This window comes from Lipotes vexillifer, unplaced genomic scaffold (assembly GCF_000442215.2).
Source record: "Lipotes vexillifer unplaced genomic scaffold, Lipotes_vexillifer_v1.1 scaffold691, whole genome shotgun sequence".
NCBI lineage: Eukaryota > Metazoa > Chordata > Mammalia > Artiodactyla > Lipotidae > Lipotes > Lipotes vexillifer.
Window position 1 is genome coordinate 3005380 of NW_006788040.1, and position 14706 is coordinate 3020085.

Consider the following 14706-nt stretch of genomic DNA (forward strand, 5'->3'; position numbering starts at 1 on the left):
AAGGGAGTATGATTTTAGGGGTTGGGAACAGAAAGCAAATGCTGAAGGTCTGAAAGGTGCTCATTCGATCTGGCAACTGGGAGATCACTGCTAATTTTAGACTGAGAAGTTACGGTAGAGTAGCAGAGTTGTAAACCTCACTGGAAAGAGAGCCTGCAAATACAAACCATTCTTTCAAGAAATCTGGCTCTGAAAGAAGAAAGGAAGTGGGGAAAAAACATCATGAAGAACCCATCATGTGCTAGAATTTGAAAGAAGGAACTTCACATTGATTACTCCATTTAACTTTACTTAATTCTCAAAACAAATTTGTAGTAAACCTCATCTCCATTTACAAAAAGCCTCAAAGGGGCTAAGTATCTTGCCTAGGGACACACTGGTGTGGCTAGGATTATAAAACTAGGGTCTTTTTCAGGCCAAAATTCATTCTCTTAAAGATCAATACAGAACTGACAAGAGAAATGCAGGATTGAAGCAGGATCGGTGGAAACATTAAGGATGAGAGTGATAGAGTAATTGATGGAGCAAGGCTCTGTAGGAGATAGGTAGAAATGGAACTCAGTCTAGGCCAGAGACCTTGGATGAGAAGAGGAAAATCACCTCCTCTGAGATGGAAAGATAGAAATCAACTGAGTGTGAATGTGTGTATGTTTATAGTACAAGGGGCTTAGGAATGACAAAAACAGATGAAAATAAAACCTGATGATCTCTATTTTCCCTGTGAAGCAGAAGGCAAGACCTTCTGTGAGGAGATGAGAATAAAAGTTTAAAGATGATGGTTTAATCTAGCCGTGACGGGAAGAAACAGAGGAATGGATGTGAGACCAGAAAAGGTAATTCTCCTTTTATCATCAGTCCTTTGATCTTTTTTTTTAATTGAAGTTATAGTTCATATACAATATTGTGTTAGTTTCAGGTGTACATCAAAGTGATTCAGTTATACATATTTTTTTCTGATTATTTTCCATTATAGGTTATTATAAGATATTGAATACAGTTCCCTATGCTGTAAATCCTTGTTGTTTATTTTATATATAGTAGTGTGTATCCGTTAATCCCATACTCTTAATTTATCCCTCCTCCCTCCTCTTTCCCCTTTGGTAAACATAAGTTTGTTTTCTATGTCTGTGAGTCTGTTTCTTTTATACATAAGTTCATTTGCTTTTTTTTTTAGATTCCATACATAAGTGATATCATATCAGTCCTTTGATCTTGATGTTTAGCTAATATTGGGTAGCTGACACATTAAAAGCATATGTAGAAAGTTCTTAAACTAATGTTTTCTTACGTGCAATCAAAATTCTTTTGACACATAATTTTCAGCTACATTTTTTCCAAATTTTTATTGTAGTAAAATAATTTAACATAAAATTTACAATAGCTATATTTTTTCATAAATAATAGAAAGGTATGAGGCATCACCTTTCACTGAACTTGTCACAAATTAGGGGAAACTAAATGTGTTTGATAATTTTTCAATTAATGCTAAAACCATGCATTTGCTCCACAATTTGAATTTTTTATAAAGACCTTTCAGATCATTTATCTTAAATTCTGAACTGTAAAAGAATCCTCATAATTTAAACAAACATTTAAAGATAAATACTTTTTAAATTTCTAACTATGAGTGATTTTCCCTAAAGTAGAAAAAATATACTTATATGTATATGATGTTATATGATGTTATTAAGAGTAAAATATAAAGTACATATAAAGCTGTAAACTTCAATAATAAAGCATTACACTTTCTGTCATTAATGACTAGAACTAATTTATCTTTAAATGTCAGTTAAGTTTGGGAGTTCCCTGGTAGTCTAGTGGCTAGGATTCGCAGCTTTCAATGCCGTGGCCCGGCTCAATCCATGGTTGGGGAACTGAGATCCCACAAGCTGCGCGGCACAACCAAAATTTAAGCTTGATAGAAACAAAGTTTAAAATTTTAAAACATCATAAATAATTCCTGGCTTCCATTTAGGATGTAGAATGCTGAAGAGTTGCTCCCACTCTTACAACAAGGAAAAAATGGATAAGCTAAACAAATATAACTTTTCTGGAAACCGTTAGAGAGCCAAGGTTGTAGGATAACCAACTACCCTGAAATCTAAGGAAAGACAGATGCCTCCAAGGAGAAATAGGAGGTGAGAATTTGCTTACCTGGAGCAGATATCAGGTAACTACACACCTGGTAGAAAAAAATCGGCTAAAATTGTTTAAAAATTGCTAATAGCTCATTGTGTGGGCTAGGAGTGTAGAACCCATGGGAGCCACAGAAAAAGGGGAATTTGCACTCACTCACAAGTTCTTCTCTAGAGACCTTACCTGGTGCTGGGGAAGAAATGGGGAGCGGGGACAATGCGAGAAACCAGAGAAGGCCTCCCTTGTGGTGCAGGCCCAGGGGAGGGAAGCAGCAGCTGCTCCAAGAAAAGCATGAAGCCCCATCCAAACCCTTCTCCCCTACAGAACAAAAGCCATAAGGTGACTGAAGCTGGGAGAGGGAATCAGAAGAAGACATGAGGTGGGGAAAAAGACAGCAAAATGTTCTAGGTCCAGACCATTTCCCACCTCTGAGGGGACTTGGGTCATGAACACCAAGAAGGCCCCAACACAGTAACTGCCAAAGGCTGAAGCTGAACCAGGACAGGAGAAAACACCCCCTCCCTGGCCCCCAATACCAAGTTAAGAGGCACTGAGTAACCAATAGTGGCAGATCTACTGCTGGGGGAAAGGCAAGAACATGAAAAGGACCCTCTCTGACATGCAGGTACAAAGGGAAGCTGAGGGTAGATCAGACTTTGAGAAAAAAGTCTGGTAAACCAGCCCCCCAGCTAAGCACAAGGTAACACTAAAGGAATTTGAAGCCTGTGGTAGACTGAGGATAATAACACCAACGACAAAACCAAAACTCAGCTGAGCTTCTGACTAACCTGACACAACTACAACAAAGGCCAAGCAAAAGAAGAGGCATGACCCTTTCCAGGCATAAATACTATTGACTCCAGTGTCTGCTGTTCTACACAACATGTCTGCTTTCAAACAAAACATGTAAGACTCACAGAGAACCAAGAAAAGATAACACACTGTCAAGAGACAATGCAATCAACAGAATCCACCCAGATATTAAACTAACACATAGGGAATTTAAAACTACTGTGATTAACTACTGGAAAGGGACCTTTTTCAAAATGACAATAGTTGAAATGGAAAAGGCATAGCTTTATGTCTATCTCCCCAACTTGATTCTTAGTTCCTTCAAGGAAAGAGCTAAGTTCATTTCTCTTTGCTTCCCTAGCATCAATTACAAATACCAGCAGATCTGACATTAGCACAATAGTACAAAAAAATGAAATACCTTCTTGAACTTGAAGACCCTCAACCACCAGTAGCAGACAAGGCACTATAGATCAAACTCCATTCTATACCAGGGCTATAGAAAAAGCTTCCATTTTGGATGGACTTTTGCACCTTTACTCCTTTACAAATTGACTAGGAATGCCTAAACCCAGGGTATGTGTATGCTGCTCGTGAAAACCTGTTCATTCATATTTTGAAACTGCCTTTGGTTAGTTATTCTCCTCCAAAGACTAGAATCCCTAAATAAATGATTTTTTAAAGTAACATCTCAAAAATAATTTATGAGATATATTTATATAATCTAGTTCATGTTTTCAGATCCTAGAGAAAAAACTATGCATCTTTCACTGAGCTTCACCCTTAACTTCCGTATATACTAGGCTCAAGCCTTCTTAGCTCTCATTTCTCTTTTACCACTTAAGGAAAATAAAGTGGCACTGAGATACTCTGAAATGAGTCCCTCCAATTCTTACCTCAGGCATTCCTAAGTCCTCTAGTTTATCTAAATAACCTTGTTGTACATTCTTAGTGACACTTTCCCTGAAAGGGACTGTTGTACTTAAATCCAGTTTTATGAAATCTATGGGGCTTTCAGTAACTTCCCACAATTCTCACTATTTGAATTACAAAAATAACAAAGATCTTGAAAAGATTCCTATAACTTCCTATTTGATTTCATGAGCATCATCCAATTTCTAAGTCTTCTGGGAGGCCTCAGTAATCTTCTCCATGGAAAATTTAGAACAAATTTTCAAGAACTACCAAAATCTCCAACAATGGTGCAAAATATCTGCTTATGCAATGAATGAGCAGGATTGATGAACCTTTGCAAACAATTATAGAAATTGTGATTTTTAAAAAATTTTTCAATTAAAGGACATTTATAGAATGCTATCAGCAACTTCCACACCCCCTTAAACTAAACCCACTACTTCCAGGAATGATATTCACAAAGCATCTTCTGATATAATATATTGAATACATTTCCTGTATCTTGATCGTGCTCAATGACAGTTGACCCAATAATGAGTTATATTACCGCCTGCAAGATGCCACACTCTTTTGTCTATTTCTTCATTGCTCATCACTCCTCCTCAATCTCCTTTTTGCTTGTTGTTTGCCTTCTCCCTGACCTCTTAATGGTAGAACACCTCCAGACTCAGTCTTAGACGTCTTCTCTTTTCTATCTCCCCTCGGTTATTCCATCCAGTATCATGGATTTAAATACAAATTTGTATCTCCAGTTCATATCTCTCTCTAAAATCCCAGGCTCATATATTTAACTGCCTACTCAACTTTTCACATGGATATCCTTCAGGTATCTCAGATTCAACATGTCCAAAACTGAGCTCCTGATCTTCCCAATCCAACTCCAACCATAACCTTCTGCATCTCAGATGATAGCAAATCTATCCTTCCGGTTACTCAGGCAAAATGCCTTGGAATCATCCTTGACTTCCTCCAAATTGTTAGAAAATACTGTCGGCACTACTTCAAAATATATCCAGAATCTGACTACTTCTCACTACCTCCACACTTCCACCCTTATTTCTCGCATAGATTATTTCAATGGCTTCCTAACGGGTCTCTTATTCCTATACCCCACAGTCCAGCCTCAACACAGTAGCCAGAGTAATCCTCTTAAATAGTAAGTTAGATTATTACTTCTCTGCTCACATTTCGTTTAGAAAAGCTAGAGTTCTTACAATAGCCTACAATGACCTACATGATCTGGTCCCCCTAATGTCCCATTAATTTCCTCTCTGCTCATTCCTCTCCAGCCATACGAAATTCCTTCTTTAAATGCACCAGGTACCTCCTGCCTAAGGGGCTTTGCTTTAGATGTTCCCTCTGATTAGAGTACTCTTTCTCCAGATAACTTCATGGTTAACTTCCTTAAACTCTTTGCTCAAATATTATGTTTTGCATAAAACCTACACTCACTCTCACCCTCTCACCAGCACTACCTTTACTTTGCTTTCTTTCCCCTACAGAACTTATTACTTTCTAATGTACCATATACTGACTTTTATTATTGTTTATTTCTCTCCTGTCCCATTAGAAAGCTCCATCTCAGTTGATGACAAATTCTTCTCTTGGTTCACAGATGTATCCCAAGTTTCTACAACATTATCCAGCATAAAATAGATACCCAATTAATATTTGTTGAATGAAAGAAACAAAACTCATAAGCCAGTGGCCTATTAGTGACTAAGGAATGATAAAAGACCACAACTACTAAGAGCCATGAGGCCCTATTCTTTCTGTTCAATCTAGCCTAACAAATAGATTATAAACCTACTGGCTCTGCAAATAATGACAAGTCTTGCAAATTATGGCTTCACGTTGTTCCTAAGACCATAAAAACATGAATTTAATCCAAAAGGGACCTTATCCTGTTGCAGATTTTTGGTCTATATGTAGTATTGAGAGTAAACTCATTGTTTGCAGGTAAAACCAAGTTTAGAAGAATTATAAATTTAATTCTACTTTAGAAAGTAGAATTAAAGTTCAAAGCTTCAAAGTGACTTTGAATTTGTGAAATGGTCCATAAAAAAAACAAAAACAAAACAAACAAAAAAAAACAAAAATCAGGGAATTCCCCGGCAGTCCAGTGGTTAGGGCTCAGCGCTCTCACTGCCGGGGCCCAGGTTCAATCCCTGGTTGGGGAACTAAGATTCCGCAAGCCATGTGACGTGGCCAAAAAACCAAACAAACAACAAACCAAGATGACACTTAACAGGTAAAAATATTCTTAATAATAAAAAGTATACAATTTTAAGTAAGATTCACATAGAGCTCCACTGTCTACACACTGTTTTCAGAAAAAAAAACCTTATTTGATCCTTACATCGATCCTGAGAGATGTATCATCACCAATCCCATTTCATTGATGGGTAACTGAAGCTAACAGAAGTTAAAAGAATTCCCCAAGGAGACTTAGCTAATAAGTAGATTCCTAGATTCAATTCCAGGTCCATATATCTTTTTTTAAATTTTGAAATAATCACAGATTCACAGGAAGTTGCAAAAATAGTACAGAGGATTCATGTGCCCTTAACCAGATTCCCTCCAATGGTTACATCTTATATAAGTATTATATGATATCAAATCCATGAATGTACTTTTTAATATAGTATTTGGGAATGATAATGGATCACAAATGATATGATTCAAAGATTTTTTTAACTCAAGTGAAAATAATTTACATAAATAAGCTAAGAGGTAATTCCTAGGTATATACTATTTTGCTCTGATAATTATAGGAGTATTACATTCCATTTTGGGTATTTATACTTAATAACATAAACATTACAACAGGAAGGGATTTGAAGATATGATTAATGGTAAAGGAGGGCAAAGTTGATTTGATAAACTTTTCTTCATTTATGTGATTTGTTATTATGATGCTACAGACCAATTATAAAGACATCTCTGCTCTGGCTAATCCACAAAACCTCCTCTTGAATCTCACTAATGACCATCCTTCAATTTCAAACCTGGTAGATTTCTTTTTCTTCCTCCTCCTTATCCTCATGACAGTATTGCTTACATAAGAATTTATGGAAACTTTCCCCTTCATTGGCTTTTAGGACACTGCACTCCCTTGACTCTCCTTTTTTGTTGTCTTTTTTTGTTGTCTCTAATCTATTGCCTTTTATCAAAAACCTCAGACCCCTTTCGTAGAGTACAAGTAAGAATTACAGTCCCATTTGAGACACAGCAGTTTTCCCAGGTCAAAAATCTCATTGGCCATTGCCTGGGTAACTTAGCACAAGCCATCCACTCTTCCAAGACTCCTCTATATTCCTCAGAAACCCCTTCCCTATATTGATCTGGGTTAGACTGTACTAGTGAAAGGAATGCATGTGAGATATGGAAAGAATAGAAGCCATTACATTACTTTTTGGAGTGGCTGGAGGCAGATGTTAGATTCATAGTAGCTTTGGGGCAAGTGCTTGAGAATCACCTGCTTTATTGCTTCAGCCCAAGACACATGACAGAAGCATTCTCAAAGATACTTGATGAGCTTCCCTGGTGGTGCAGTGGTTGAGAGTTCGCCTGCTAATGCAGGGGACACGGGTTCATGCCCCGGTCCAGGAGGATCCCACATGCCGCGGAGCAGCTGGGCCCGTGAGCCGTGGCCACCGGGCCTGCGCTCTGCAACGTGAGAGGCCACAATAGTGAGAGGCCCGCGTACCGCAAAAAAAAGAGAAAAAAAATAAAAAAGATACTTGATGATTGCAGCAATTTCCTAGTCAGCTTTTGAGAACCCTGAAGGTCTTCAGTGTCTACCTTCCCTGACCTTCCTGCAGAAGCTTCCCTGACTTTCCAAAGTAACTTTCCTGACATTCACTCCCTCAGCTCTTCCAATATTCATGTAAGCCCTAATTCCCAGATTTAAACTCTTATTCCTAAGATAAATGCCTTTATTTTCCTAAAGATATTAAATATATTTAATGTTATTTATATAATTTATTGTTTAATATTATTAATATCTCTTAAATATTCCTAAGATATTTGCCTTATCAATCCCAAACTGTTAACAACCATAAAGAAATAGATTAGGTATAGATATACAGATATATTTATATATCTATGTGTAGACAGATATATAGATATATAAAATTTTACTTTTTGTTGTATGTAAATTTATATGTAGATATAAATATAAAAGGAGAGATGTATATATCTATGAAATACCTGGGAAGGATACAAAACAACAAGACATTTTCTCATTCATTCACTGGTATATTTAACAACTACCCTTGAAAGATGCAAAGATAAAAACAAGAAGTCCCCAGTCCTATAATTAAGGCACAGATAAAGTGCTGGAAATTGTGATAAGAGACATCTATGCTGTACCTAAAACTTTAAAGACAATATGAGTTTTAGAGACCATTTAGTCTCCAGCATTATTGTTTAATTATTAATAGCTAATCTCATCTCTCATCCCCAAGGAGAATTATAGCTTTTTTAAAAAATATTTATTTATTTATTTTATTTTTGGCTGCATTGGGTCTTAGTTGCAGCACACAGGATCTTTGTTGCAACATGCAGGATGTTTCATTGAGGTGAGCAGGTTCTTCGTTTCAGCCTGGGGGCTTCTCTCGAGTTGTGGCTCATGTGCTCAGTAGTTGCAGCATGGGCTTAGTTGCCCCACGGCATGTGGAATCTTAGTTCCCCGACCAGGGATCGAACTCATGTCCCCTGCACTGGAAGGCAGATTCGTAACCACTGGACCACCAGTGAAGTCCCAAATTATAGCTTTTTTGACCTTATTATGAGATAATTCCAACATTTAATAAACCCTGAAAGTAGCAGACTAGTCAGAAGTATAATTTGGGAATTTCAATAAATTGAAGATTTTAATCAGGGATTACATAAATTACCACAGTTTACTAGATCTTTTAACCTAAAATACACATTCTGGGGAATCTAGGAAAATGAAGCATTAGAATATTTTCCCTAACTTCCAGTACCAAAGTCATTACCAACTGGTAGTATCTCTCTCCCAGAGAATTCAGGGTTTCTATGTGGCTTTTAGAAGAGAACAGGGGTTTTTTAAAGTTCTTTTTCAATTCTTGTAAATCACAATGGGGGAAAAATGTTCCTTACACTTATCTGTCAATAAGCCCCAAACAACTAATCATTCTAAAGAGAAGTCTTATTCTAGAGTTTCAAGTATTTTTAAAAGGATTTTCTCATGTTCTGGATTTCAGAAAACGAAGAGAACAAAAAGCAATCTAAGCAACATAAAGCTGTGCAGTTTTTAGTACAGATGATAGTAATGAGGGTGTAATTATCATAACTGTAAGCAGATGAAAGTTCAGACAATCAAACTTTAGCCATAGACTATATTTCTAGAACTAAACAACAGAACAGTACCTTATGTCACAGATCTATTTAAGCTACCCGAGTTGACAGCATGGCCTAAACTATTCATGTGCTGACTCTACATGTATTGGTGTAAGGGTAGAGTACCACAGGAGTGAGAGTAGGGGTTTCACAACTTCATATCTCCATAGAGAATGTAGAATGCCTTTTACACAGGCATTCCACATTTTAAAGTTAATACTGGGCTTCCCTGGTGGCACAGTGGTTAAGAATCCACCTGCCAATGCAGGGGCCATGGGTTCGAGCCTTGGTCCGGGAAGATCACACATGCTGCGGAGCAACTAAGCCCGTGCGTCACAACTACTGACCCTGCGCTCTAGAGCCCACCAGCCACAACTACTGAGCCTGCGTGCCACAGCTACTGAAGCCAGTGCACCTAGAGCCCGTGCTCCACAACAACAGAAGCCACCGCAATGAGAAGCCTGTGCACCACAACGAAGAGTAGCCCCAACTCACTGCAACTAGAGAAAGCCCGCATGCAGCAACAAAAACTAAACACAGCCAAAAATAAATAAATAATTTTTTTAAAATGCTAGTTCTCATCAACTCCATGTAATTTCCAAAAATTCGTAATCAATGAAACAATGTGCCAAACCACCTTCAGAAAATATTATCTAGCCTTTCAGCATCCATATCTTTGTCACAGAGGAGTAAAACCAGTTTTAAGTGTCCATTGGTGCTTTCAGAAAGCTCTGAAACCAGTATTTCCAGCAGGATTTCCGAAAATTTCACTGATACAATGCATTGTGTAAAACAACTCCCAAACACCCTCTACAGCAGAAGACCTCTGTAAATGGCATCTTTCTGTTTCTGCACAAAGTATCTTTATTTAAAATATTTCAAGTTTACACAAATCCAGTATTCATTTACAACATTTGTTGAGCACTTACTATGTACCAGGCGCTACGGACCTGGAACACATACGTGAACAAGACAAAGTTCCCACCCTCAAGAAATTCACAGTCTAGGGATACAGAGAAGGCTAACAGTCAGTTATAATACAGTGTTATCAGTCAATACTTAGGGTAGGGATAAGGATAGAGTATTATGGGAACACACACAGGGACCCCCAAGAAGAATCTATAAATGCCCAAATGCTCCACAGTTAAGAATCTTTTAAATTTCCATACTTTATAAAACACTGTTGCTGGTGTTTAATATAAAAAACCCTTAAGGATAAGTGGGATGTAGAGGTAAAGCATTTAAAATAATATTCTTTTTGATGACTGCCATCCCTTATTTTGTGAAGATGAATGACCCTAATTCTCTGAAGTAGGTCTTTAATTATATAATGAAACATGAAGCCCTCTAAGATCTGGAAAAAAAATTGCCATAAGTTGAGAATCACTGAAGCAGCAAGCCACTGTTAGAGGTTTAAATATATCTTATCCTTTAGTACTTTAGGCTAGAGACAAAGGTTGAAATTCACTGCCAAAATAAATTTAAAGTAAGATTCAATTTAAATTTAGAATTCCAATCGATTCATAACTTTTAGAGAAAATCTATAATATAGCATAGGACAGTATAATATAGTATAAAGTGAGGTACCCCTGTGTGTATAACAATCCCTAGATATCATCACACTTCAACTACTGAAAGAGATAGGATCCTCTCTTTAGGAAGGAAGAACTCTTAAACACAAGATAACACATTACTATGGGAAAATGAAAGTCAAAATATTTGTTGCAGCCTTCACTATCTGATCAATAAGAAGGGAAGTCTCTACATGGTAAATCAAGTCACTAATCACTAACAGACTTACACTGCTATTTAGCTTGCCTAAGCACACAATCTTCTTGGTATACTACTGCCTCCTGGGGGTTATAGTATATTACTACTCTTCTGAGAAAACTGGCATAAACAGAAAACACAAATATTATTTTCTACTAAAAACATAATACAAAAGGTTCATGTCAAATAACAAGTAGGCCTTTCCTAAATAATCTCTATTTTTAACTGTCATATTTATTTCTATCTGAATAATTGGGAACAAAGTAAATAACAAAACTTAATTATAGAAAGTGGTTGTTGATATGATTAAGAACATCAGGACTTATACAGCATTTTGCATTTTTAAACCACTTAGCCAACATTAAATCTTTAGATCATTCTTGAGGTCAATATCACCACCATCTTTTAACAGAAAAGTAAACAGCAAGGTTAAGTGAAGTATCAGAAATTGAAGAACTAGTCAGTTCTCTAATCAGCAAAGTGCCACAGAATGGTTTAATGTAAAATATGAAGCATTAATACATTAATTCATCTCTAATGCCCCAAGACCTATCTCTAGGAGAAATTACTCTTTTAACTGTGGCCCCATAACATTTTATAGATCCCTCTATTATAAGACTTAACACTTTTATATTATGGTTATTGAATTGGCAGCCTCTGTAACTAAACTGTGTACCTCCACAGGACTTTGCACAGTGTCTAGCACATAGCAAGACACAGCAATGAACCATTCAGGCATTTTCCAGATATTAAAGTCAGGGGCTGTTCTGGACACAGGGGATTCAGCGGTGAAAAAGAAAGCCAAGCTCCCTACTCTCATGGAACATGCATTCTAGGAGGCAAAGGCATATGACCAAAAAAACCCAAAAAAACAAAAAACTATCAGGTAGTAAGAAGAGCTATAGAGAAAATAAAAATAGGGCAATGTGACTACAGTTGGCTATGTAGTTACAATAGATTAGGCAGTGATATTCAAGCTGGTATCTGAATATAAAAAAAAAACAGCCATAACTATATGAGGAAAAGACAATTCCAGGTGGCAAATGCCAAAGTGGGCAAGAAATGGAAATATTCAAGGAACAGGAAAAAAAAAAGATCGTGGTTACAGCAGTGGGCCAATGAGTGAGTGATAAAATATGAAATCAGAGAGGTGGGCAGGGGCCAGATCATGGCTTTCTTGGGCCATGATAAGAATTTTATTCTGAGTGAAACAGAAAATTCTTTAAGGCTCCATAATATGTATTTGCCAATTTGAATTGCTGCATTTGTGTAGTTGGTAGCACTAAAGGAAAATTAATTCTGAGAAAGGAAAGTTACTATGCTATTGGTTAGGGAGTCTTTCTGTTTTAATAAATTACTTTTTAGTGAAAAGTTATTTTATAATTAAATCTTCAGACTAAAGGATAAAACAGCAGTGTCTACTAACATGTTAATAGAAGTGAGAATAATGAGATTTTGACAATCATTATTGGAAGAAATTGAAGAGCTCCTGCATAAACCACTGTACATTATAGATGACTATACTAGGATCTTATGCTAATCACTTATTAATTTTGCAAAGCCTAAGATCTCCAAATAGCTCATGATGAGTGCCAGACAGACATCTGGAGAGGAGGTTCCGAGTGAAAGTATGGAAGTGTCATTAAACATAATAAATCTCTTCCTCTTACCAGAGAAACCAGAATGAAAAAAGTAATATCCATTTAGAAGAGAGAACACTTCTCACCATGTTAACTGAACAAAATACAGCAATAGCCTAAAAATTAAGTGCAGGTTTAAATTTCACCTGAGATGATATAGGTGCTGTGGAAGCCTCAAGGCTAATTCCAAGCTACAACACCAAGATTCAGTTAAATTTAACCTCACAAATAGTCAATGCAGAGAAAATATTATCATTTGCACATTCTAGGTAGCAGCTTCCGGCACATTTGATATATTATACTTTATGTATTTTCTACCTTTTTAATGTGTTTTTATTTTTATGGTAAAAAAATGTAACATAAAATTACCATCTTAGCTATTTTTAAGTGTACAGTTCAGTATTGTTAAATATATTCACATTGCTGTACAACGGATCTCCAGAACTTTTTCATTTTGAGAAACTGACATTCTATACCCACTGAACAACTGCCTGTTTCCCCCTCCCCATAACCCCTGGCAACCACCATTCAACTCTATGTTTCTATATCACTTCCTGGTGTTTTTTACTTATGATATTATATTGTAATACTACACAAGCTCCTACAAAAGCAACTATGTATACAAGTTTTGAGTTGGTATTTTAGTTGGTTTGCTTTTGTTTAAACATAATTTCATCCCTGTTTCCTAAACCAAAATGTGGATAGTAGAGGGCTAAGAATTGCCTCCAATATGTAGACAAGAACACAGAAGTGGCCAGGAATAATACTGTAATACACACTACACTATTTCCAATCCATCATGAATATTAACAAAATTATTATAGAGAATTAAGGTGTTACTGGCCACTATACAATGTATTTATATGGAAAAAATACATATAGTACATAGGAAGAATGAACACTGGACTTAAAATAAAAAGACTTAAGTTTGAGAATAGCCTAATAGACAATAATAAATTTCTCTTTTATTTTTATATTTTATCAGGAACTTCCACATACAACAATTCATTTAGTTAAGTCACAATCCCCAGATGTTTTCTTCTTCTGTAAAAGAGATAAAAATGCCTACCATACTGACCTCATAAGGTTGAAACAAGGAAAAGAATGAAATAATAAACATAAACACAATTTGAAAGTTGTAAATACTTCACATATATAAACTGTCTAAAGATAAACCAAAAAATGTATCACTTGAACCAAGAAATAGTTAACACAGTGCTATGTATGCAATTAATATTTACAAAATATTTGTCAAATAATTTATAGAGTGTCCTGAATATGAAGAGACAGCAAAATTTCCTCTATCCATTTGGTGCAAAGAAAATGAACTGTCTTAAATCTGCTAATGGTGAGGTCAAAGTTAAAAGAAAATCAAAATACAAATCTAGAGACTGCATATAATAAGAACAAAAGGGGCTGGATTATAGGTGTGGTTATTCATGATACAGAACAGTGAGCCTTTAGAAAAATATACTATGTGTAACTTTTTCCAAAAGTACTTTCATTATGAATTGGTGATTTGATAAATTGAACAACTATCAGTGGAGTGCTTGTCTGATGAAAATTACAAAGGCACAACTGCAGGCAAGATTCTGTACAGGACAAACTAACACAAAATCAAGAACACAAGTACTTCTCTGAGACATTATATAGTTACAAAACTATGTGGAATTTACATGAAGAATCCTATATCTCATTCTTTAAAAGGTAACTTGTATTAAATTTGAGAATATAATCAAGAAAGCCATATAAAGTCATTTATTTCCAGCTCTGAATTGTATGAGTTAGCCTATAATTGCCTACACAAATCAAATGTAAGAGGGTTTTATTATCACCTAGTAGGCAGGCAAGGCATTCTCAAATTCTGAACCTCTGGTAGCGAACCCTTTATAACCACCTTTTAAATTCCTCCCCCTTTTGAAAGGAATGCTTTGTTTATGACACTATTTGCTAAGCTTCTACAATCAGTTGGCACAGTGGCTCATAAACCTGCACTGAAGTTGATCTGATTCTAAATGGATCAACAAAATCAATCACAGTAATTCTGTCCATGACGAGTCCAGATAAAGCGGGGGGGGGGGGGGCC